Source organism: Achroia grisella, unplaced genomic scaffold (assembly GCF_030625045.1).
Source record: "Achroia grisella isolate CSIRO2021 unplaced genomic scaffold, CSIRO_AGI_Agris_v1 utg719, whole genome shotgun sequence".
Lineage (NCBI taxonomy): Eukaryota > Metazoa > Arthropoda > Insecta > Lepidoptera > Pyralidae > Achroia > Achroia grisella.
The window spans coordinates 1,366,621-1,376,616 of NW_026713002.1; the positions used below are offsets into that span (position 1 = coordinate 1,366,621).

Sequence of the window (9,996 nt, forward strand, 5' to 3'; positions counted from 1 at the left end):
CTGTTTGTAATATACTGTATATAATATTTTTTACTATTTTTGTCTGTCTGTCTGTTTGTTCCGGCTAATCTCTGAAATGTCTGGACCGATTTTGACGGGACTTTTATTGGCAAGTAGGTGATGTAATAAGGAGTAACTTAGGCTACTTTTATTTTAGAAAAGTAATGTTGTAAAATTCCACGCGGACGATGTCGCGGGTACCGCTAGTTATAGATAAATGATTTTTTATTTGATTTGATTATAAATGAATTCCTTGCACATTAATAAAGGCCAGCCATCATCACGGGAAGAGGCGAGAACAAGATATGCAAATCACGAATACAAGCGATGCATAAACGGTTATTTTACTGCGCGATTTATTTCCGTGAGTATGTATTTATTTCCGCACAATTATGTACAGTTAAGTATTAGTTTATTTTCTTGTACATTTCTTTTCACACTTCGCCCAGATCTACATCATCATCATCTGCTTCTTTATCCCATTCATTTATTTTCGGCGTAATATGTTATTCTCTTCCATTCATCCCTGTTCGCAGTCATCTCGTTATTTACTACCTTTCTTACCCTTCGTACAGATCTACAATAAATTTAAAAACATTAATCGATATCGACTTAGTTCGTCTTGTTTGACTTGTTAAATCGTCTGCCTAATACTTCTGTCTGATTTATAGAAATAGACATTTGTAAGCTGTTCTAGGGTTGTGAAATTACAGCACGGAGTGATGACGAAGTGATATCCGCGGTGCTGTTCATGTATGTAGGATACGTGTGGATTTTCAGGTGGTTTGTTAATTAGTCTCTTATTCCAATTAAATAAGATATACATTTGTTTAGTTTATCGCTTATTTATTGATCCGCAATTACCTAATATTTTGTGTAATTTGTTTTATGTGCTAGTATTTCCCCTTCCGCTGAAGTCAGCGCTGTAGCGTTGGCTGGAGCAATATCGATTATATAAAACCAAGAGTAACTTTACATTAAGGGTGACGCAGCTGGAGTCGAGTCACAACGCGAATTCCAAAGCGTCTGTGAACCGGGTCCCCACCAACATGCTGCCCACCTTCATGAAGATGGACTACTGGCGTGCGAATGTGGTACACCACATTCGGCCAGTAGTCCATCTTCGGCGCTACCGTGGCAGATTGCCGTCGTCAGTGCCGTGGGACCACAGACAATATCAATATATTAGTTTTATATTATTATTTAATATATATGTTAGTCTATAAGGTATTTATAATATAGGCCTAGTTGCCTCAAATAAATAAACAAGCTGTGCGGAGTCCTTTTTAGCAAATATTTTATAGTAGCATATTGGTTTCTAATTGTTTTATTATGTTGGTGGGTTCTATGTATGTATGTATATGTAGGTACGTGTGTGCACATGTATACACGCTGCCAATTTAATTTAATCTATGCTATTTTTAAAGTATGTTAATGTCAACAATAATTGCTAAATAATTGTAAATTATTATTCTTATTAAACAAAGCATAAAACAGGTTTAGTAAAATCTCATCATCCTTAACTGGTTATCAACCAAGAAGAAAATATGGTTTATTACAATTCGAGAAATTTAGTTGCTAAGGCCAGAAGACAGTATCCAGCTTTGGTTGCCCGTAAAGTCTTTAAAATGAAGGTGATATAAATGATAACGGGAATGATGCCTAATACTAATAGCATAAGGATTAAATTTGTATAACAGACTAACTAGACTAATAATCTCTTGAACTTGGGTTTACCGCTTTTTCCCTATCTGTCTTTTAATGATAAAACGTAGATAGTGTAGAACCAAATTATGTAGATTTGGAAAATGTTATACAAAAAATTAATTTGCATATTTCTCATCTATATACTATACTAATATTATAAAGCTGAAGAGTTTGTTTGGACGCGCTAATCTCAGGAACTACTGGTTCGAATTGAAAAATTCTTTTTGTGTTGGATAGTCCATTTGTCGAGGAAGGCTATAAGCTATATAACATTACGCTACGACTAATAGGAGCGGAGCTGCAATGAAAAATACTGCAAAAGGTGGGGAAATGAAACGCAGACGAAGTTGCGCGGGTCAGCTACACTGTGTACGCTGTAGCATGGTGCGGGTGACATTTACTAATTTTACATTTAACAATTGCTACATTTAAGTTAATACAGTTATCAATGATTTAATATATTACGAATGTGGTACAGCTGAAATACTAACTCATAATTTGTAAATCGCGGTAAGTTTTAAGAGTGAAACGAAACGTTAATGAAACTGTCACCCGCACCACGCGTACAGAGTAATAAAACCTAACAAAGTCTCTATAAACTCAATTGAATAAGAAATTTACCTAAGAGAGTTTCTTACAATTTCTTCAGAATTGGATCTGTATACTGAACTGAACGGTAGGGCAAAAATAATAATATAAAAAATTTTACGTTAATAAGCGGGTAAAATGTCCTAAATGAATAAATGATTTTTTAATTTGAATTTTAATATAATATAACTCAGTGGTATCTCCGTTCCGTTGTACAAATCGTGGATCGTGGGTTAGAATAGTTGATGGCGAATTTCGTAAAGTTACTAAAACCCGGCGACTCAATAACCCATTACAGTTACCCTAATACTGCTCCTTATTAATTAATATTATAAACGCGAAAGTTTGTGAGTGTGGATGCATGTTTGTTATTCTTTCACGTAAAAACTACTGAACGGATTTTGATGAAACTTTACACTAATATATATAGCTTATACATCAGAATAACATATAATTTAAAAAGATATTATGTAAATTGGGCGCAATATAATGATAAATGTCAAGTAAGTGGGATGCAGGCGAAGTTGCACGGGTCAGCTAGTATTGTATATATATTCTGTTTTATTTTGTATTTTTCTTTAATGGTGCAATAAATAGTTATAAATAAATAAATAAAACAATATAAGTATTATGTTTTATTTTACTTATAATCTAAGTCATTCAGCGTCATTATTAGGTGAACCGTACCCTGTTTGCCAATCCGTTTACTTTAAAAAAATCCAACTCACCTCTTAGTACATCGGCTAAGAAGTCAGTGTTAACTACCGATAACGTCTAAATACATATCATTATGATATAACTACCAGATAATAGTATAGACAACTAAAAGATAATTGTAACAGTCAAGCCATACCTCTAATTGGCCACTTACAACAAATTTTGACAAATTCGCCCACGTCAATTTTTTCAAGCACTCCAACTATAAATAGAATTATGTGGGACAAAAAATTACAAATTACTTTGAAGGTTGCCAGTTAGTAAGACTGATATATTTCTACTGTAGAGAACAGGTTATTCTTCTTATGCACTATGTTTTTTTAAGGTAGATAATGGAGTGGTGCATCCGTCTGCGCTAACGGTATACGCTGACGAGGCACCAGTGGATGATGATAGGATTGTCAGTAATGTGAACTGTTCATCCCATTGCCAGCAAAGTACTGTATCAGATCGAATCTCCCTGGAAACCTTCTCGTTAAATTCCTGCTGATTTGTCATGATGCATAACTGACCTGACCAGCGTAAACTGTTAGCGCAGGCCAGTTCACCATTCCATTATCATCCATAAGAAAAAAAATGTATATGTGGGACAAAAAATTACAAATTATTTTAAAGGTTGCTAGTTAGACTTATATATTCCCACTGTTACAGAGAAGAGGTTATTCCTCTTATATTCTAAGCGTTTTTAAAGGTAGATAATGGAATGGTGCACCCGTCTGCGCTAACGATATACGCAGGCGTGGCACCAGTGGAGGATGATAGGAATGTTAGTAATGTGAACTGTTGATCCTCTTGCTAGTAAAGTACTATGTCACGTTAACCAACACGCGGTTCCCACTGGAAACTACCATGATATATTCCTGGTGAATTTGTCACGATGGGCTAACTGACCTGACCTCATATTGATCTTATATTCGTTATCTATATATTTCTTTATAACATTAGCTATCTGCAAATGAAAGTGACGTCAAAATCGGTCTACCCATTTCAGAGATTAGCAAGAACAAACAGACCTATATTTTTGTTAAAAATTATTAATTTGAAATTACAAACAGACTTCAATTGTATAAATATCTCCTAAAATATATCCTAGGTTCTGATTCTACATATATAGCATAAGTGATTGAGTATCTTATATTAATGAATATTTTTTTACTTAGAAAGTCATATGATAATTGTAATATATTTAATATTTAATAATATTTTTGTACAAAAAATCTAACTTAAATTTCATAGCGCTGACAATATTATCAAACAAATATTGTGTTTTTAGCTGTTTCTATGTTCATTCTGTTCATGCCAATTCCTTGTTAATGTGTATTTATTTAGAACAATATTTAATATTATTAATAATGTAATAACCATTGCTTATAGGTTGAGAAAAGGTAAACTCAAACTCATTTATTCATTTGGGACCTTTATTTAGTGAGACCTATACTTATATTTCGTGACATGTCATAATTACATCCATTTCTCCTAGGTAATTCAGTTAAAAAAAACTGATAAGAAACTGTTTTAACTGATGTTTCAGTGTTTTATGTTATTATTTCTTTACTTAGTGAGTTTCAGTTATTACTAATTTAATAATATTACTAATAATTGAGACTAGTGATTCCATAACTAGCAAAGTACCATGTTAGGTCAATCTGCAAGCCGGGAGTGCCTGGAAAGTGTTGTGGTTAATTCCTGAAGAACTTTCTGCAATGATCTGAGCTCGCCTTATATTCATCTTAACATCTTTTTTTTAGTGTCACACCAACATATAATTAATGCAGAGTACATCCATTGTTCACAACAAATGTCATTGTATGACAGCCAGCTTAACAAAGCTGTTACTTCACTGAAGCTATATGACTATCTACTGAATGACTATCTACAGCTGTCATAGAACTGTCTGTTCAGTGAAGTAACAGCTTCGTTAAGCTGTTACATCACCAACTTAGTTCTGATAGTTGTGGGTCCAATTCTCAGAGGACACAGACACATTGTTACCATGAGTTTGTTTATTTCTAATACTTCATTGGACACTGAACAACACTTAATATGAAATGATAAAAAATAAATGGCAAAATGAGTTTGTATTAAGCTGGGTATTTATCTGGAGTACATGTTTTGTATAAACTCTTTTCTAAAGGGTAATGAATGTTTTTCAAAACAATTAGAACTTCAAATAGAAATTTAGTATGTATTATGCCATCCAGAGGCTAAGATGTCATATCTCTTGTCCTGTAACTTCACTACAATTGTAAGAGCTAGCTGCTGAAGTCTCTTCTAAAGAGCAATAATGTAATAAAGCAGTGAGATTACAGGGTACAGACACATGTTACTTCAGTCCGCGAATGGAAACTTAGGTAAAACTACTGGCATCATGATATTATGTCAGTGGTATTGTTCATGTACATCGACACCAGTTAAGATTTGTCATCAAGATGTGTTTTTTTCCTATGGATTATAACAGGATGGTGCGCCACCCACATGTGCTAACAGCTTACACTGGCAGGGCATCAATTCAAGATGTGGTTTATGACTGCATAGCTAGCAATGTGCCGGGAATATCACAAAGGGTTCTCTTTCCCTTTGTGATTTTGTTGAGGCTCCCCGCCTTTGATAATCATGGTGAATTTGTCATGACGGGCTAACTGGCCTGATCTGATGTTCATCTTATCATCCTCCATTAGTGGGTGCTGCATTCCATTATCATCCATTAACATTTATATTCAGAATATCAGCATGTTTGCCATGTGAAACCTTTGTGATAATCCTGGTGAATTTATCCCGATGGGCTAACTGGACTGATCTCATGTTCATCTTATCATCCTCAACTAGTGGATGTTCCATTCCATTAATATTTATATTTAGAACATCAGCTTGTTTGCATATCAGTCAGTAGCTTATAGAGTAAGCAAAGAAAACTATAAAATGTACAATACTTAAAACTTTTTAAAAGCTGTAATTAATAAAATTGCTGTTATTTATAACCTGGTGCTTATTGTATTTATTATAATTACATACAGTCACAAATGTACAATTATTGACTTTACAAACAGTCTAAAATTAGTCTGTAAATTATTAAGTGGCATACATAAAAGTGTAGGATTTTAAATTGGAATAAGTTTATTTATATAACTACCACAGATAGTTACAATATGAATCTACATGGCTATCTTCACACCAGGACAATTATGAGGTAGACAGAGAGATATTATGGTCTAGTCTAGATAGTTTTACCTATATAAGTAAATAGGTACTATCAAAAATTATGACAGATTTTTTAAAATTAATTGTAACATGTTTCCACCTTCATGATACAGTCTATCTTTACATCAAATTTTATTAGGTACTGTTCAGCTGATTTTTAAAAAAGGTAATAAACATACATACTTTCACATTTATAATATTAGACAGAATTATCTAACAAACTTGTATTTAAGTATATTTAAACATATAACATTTATATTTATATATCTTTAAATATAAATACAAAATTTTGAGGTATACTTCATTAAAAAGATGTTTTTTACATATTACTAGTGTGAAAGGCAGTCCTTGATATGAAATGAAATTAATTTCTCCATAGAAAATCTTTAAGTCAAGTATCAATTAGTATACTAGTTTATAAAAATGTTATTGTGTTACTTACTAATGATTTATTTAAAACAATATGTAATATAATGTATCTATTTAATAATATTAGGAGGAAAGAAATAAAAATTAATTTAAAAATTAAACTAAAACTTGGCTTCTGACTTTTTAATTGATTTGATGATGGGTGGTTGAATTGACCATAAACACTTATCTTCTTTTTATGATGATAAATCATGTAAGATTATGTGTTTTTTTACTCTATTTCCATTCTTAGCAACAGAAAATTACTGGCATGTTATATTTCAATAATATTACTTTATAAATAAAATTGTATAGAAGTGACTGAATGAAGTGATAAATATGACACAGGTCTTGTCATTCAACTGTTGGGATGTTTGAAGGGCATGCCTTAGCCTACTTCTATGGAAAGGAACAAATGCAAGGTCTAATGTTAAAAATTGTCTATCAAATAAATAACTTTTTAATTTGCTTCAAGGTTATAAAATATGTTTTGATACACATTCAAATAAGTTCGGATTTATGTAAGTGCCCTTTGACAAGCTAAATTTGGATAACCTAGTTAGCAGCGTTAAATTTGTTCATGACCTGTGGGGTCATTCTAGAAAGGCATACGGACTCTTTTACTTACAAGTATCGAGTGCTCAGCTCATGCGGGCCTCCGGCTCCGCCGCCCGTATCCAGGCGTTAGACGTTCTGATTCCAACCAGTAAAAAACATTCCCATGACATCCGTTTCACAAAAACACAATTATAACGTACACTTTCACGAGCGGAATGCACTCAACACAACTACGAAACAAACAAATAGAAAACACTCACAAACAAACAATTTAAATATCACAGAAGTCAATGGTCGCAAGATCTCAGAATTCCTTACCGCTAACCCATATTCGGGCACTGTATTACTGTCTAATGAACGGAATTATTAGCAATTTACGGCACCGCGCTCCACGTACGTTCGCCCGCTGTGAAAATTTTTATGTTTTTCGAAAGCGCCTAGACGCCCCGCCGTGGACCTTTCGAAAAAGTACAAAATACAGTCGCGCGCTAAATAGGAAAATCGATAAGGCCTTTGGATCGTCGCCGTATCGAAAGTAGAATAATAATTTATCAAAAAATGTAATAAAAACGACATTATTTCTTGTGACGGTTTCGAGCTGTCAGAATTTTCTATGCACTAACCGACCCGTTTAGAAAACTGTTCGGTGCGATACTCAAATGCTATTTCAGCATGACCTTTTAACTCAGCCGGGTAAAGTTAGTTGCTACGCAAGAATCGACCCTAGCGACGTGACCACTTACGACTTTCCTATTTGGCGCTAATCGCGAAAAATACGAAACGGATACGAATTTGTTTGTAAAACTTACTACGGGCAGTAATCAGTCGATTGGAAAATTCCAAATAATAAGTAGCGAGCGAGCGCGCGGTGTCCGTAGAAAGAAACGCGAGACACTGTTTTCGAAACAACATTGGCTCGACGTCATTTTTGGCGTATTTTGAGTTGGATCGTGAACGGGAAAACTCGAAAGCGTTCGGTTGCGCGAACGAGACAGCTATTTATTTAGTACGAACGATATTAGACTTTATTGCAGTTAGTGTTTCATACATTTCCGCTGAATAATCGTTTAATGTTACTTCAGAGTGTGTGAAGCCGTACTATTTTGAAGTTTTTTTCTATAAGTATAGATAGGCTAGAGAGGAGAACGGCTGTTTTTCTATGTAAAAGTGTGTCTGTGTGCGTGACTTCCCGTATGTGTAGTTATCGTGTGGATAAATTTTATTACGTCTGTGTGCGTTTTTGTATTACTGCTCAGTTATATAAAAAATGTATAGGTGGTTGGGCTCGCCTTACAGAATCAATAATCTAAAAATTCATTTTATATTTTTGAGCAAGTCACTGGCTATGATGTGGAGTAGGTACCTATAGTACGTCTAGTCACAATTCTGTTATGGAATGGCTAAGTGAACGTACCTAGATCTATTTGTCTACTAGTGAACTATTGACGGAATGCATATGACCCGTTTTTGTTTAGTTTGCTTTGCTTAACTAGTGTAATTTGTTGACAAGTGATTAAATAACCAGATACGGTTTTGGCCTGTTTTATGACATGACATGGCCGTTTCGTTTAGTAAATTAGAATTGTAGGTACCTACTAGGGTGTCTACTTATCGCTTAGATAAAATGGAATTTGTATTTAATGTAATGAGAGTGTGTATTTACATCATTAGGTAATAGACCTACCTATTTGAACAATAAATGAATGTTACAAGAGTTGTAGGTATTCTGGATGCGATTAAATTTACAAATGAGATATTTAACGGTCGAGTGATGTTTAACGCCATTAACAAACTTAAAAACTAATAAATTTATATATTGTTATTTAGAAATGTATACAACCTCGTTTCTATATTGTTTTTTATTACTTTTAAAAAAAGAACATCTATCGAATTTTAAATATGTCATTCTTAAGTGAAACATTGGAGGGAAAATACAAATCCTTTACAATACAAAATATTAGTTTTATTTACATTAGAACAAACGGATAGTTCATCGGATAGTTCAAACAATTGTATTATAGGTATTTTGTGATAATAATTAAATACATTCACGACTGATAGCCTAAAAAGGGTAGTCAGAGGCTTTTTAATAAGCGATATGGGGGATGGGCTAACTGGGGTAACTTCGTGTTCATCCTGTGGCCATCCACTGGTGCTCCGCCAGCGTATACCGTTAGAGCTAGCGGCTGCACCATTTCATTATCATACACTAGCTGACCCGCGCAACTTCGTCTGCCTTTCATTTCCCCACCTTTTGCAGTAATTTTCATTGCAGCTCCGCTCCTATTGGTCGTAGTGTAATGTTATATAGCTTAAAGCCTTCCTCGACAGATGGACTATCCAATGCCAAAAATATTTATTTTTATTTATTTATACACTTTACTGCACTAGATACAGACAAATATTAATTAATATCTTATATATAAAATTCTCGTGTCACAATGTTAATTACCATACTCCTCCCAAACAGCTGCACCGATTTTCATATGCATATTTTTATAACGATTTTCATACCCTTAAGTGGTAAGGGATATCCACCCCTAAATATATATTTTTTATTTATTCGACATAATATTTTATTTTCATTTTATTATTATTTAGGATTGAAAAATACATACATACAACCATAAATTTTCACCCTTCTAGCATGAACACAAATTTTTTAATAGCGATTTTAATTTATATGGCAACACAACGTTTGCGGGGTCAGCTTGTTTCATACATATAAATTTCTCGTGTCGCGGTGAAATGTCTCGGAAATGTCTTTACCGATTTTTTAAAATTTTGTGTGCATATCGCATAGGTCGGAGAATCCAATAT

At 33.7% G+C, this 9,996-nt stretch overlaps 1 protein-coding gene across 1 annotated transcript in view; it reads right to left on the reverse strand.

The window, feature by feature from the left end:
• The window catches only part of LOC131850214 (protein jim lovell), a 61,629-nt gene extending 53,878 nt beyond the window's left edge, over positions 1-7,751 (reverse strand). The window contains exon 1 of the mRNA XM_059200384.1: positions 7,247-7,751. The gene's annotated coding sequence lies outside the window, so the exon portion shown is untranslated. The remainder of the gene's footprint in view (positions 1-7,246) is intronic.
• Positions 7,752-9,996: the final 2,245 nt, after the last annotated feature.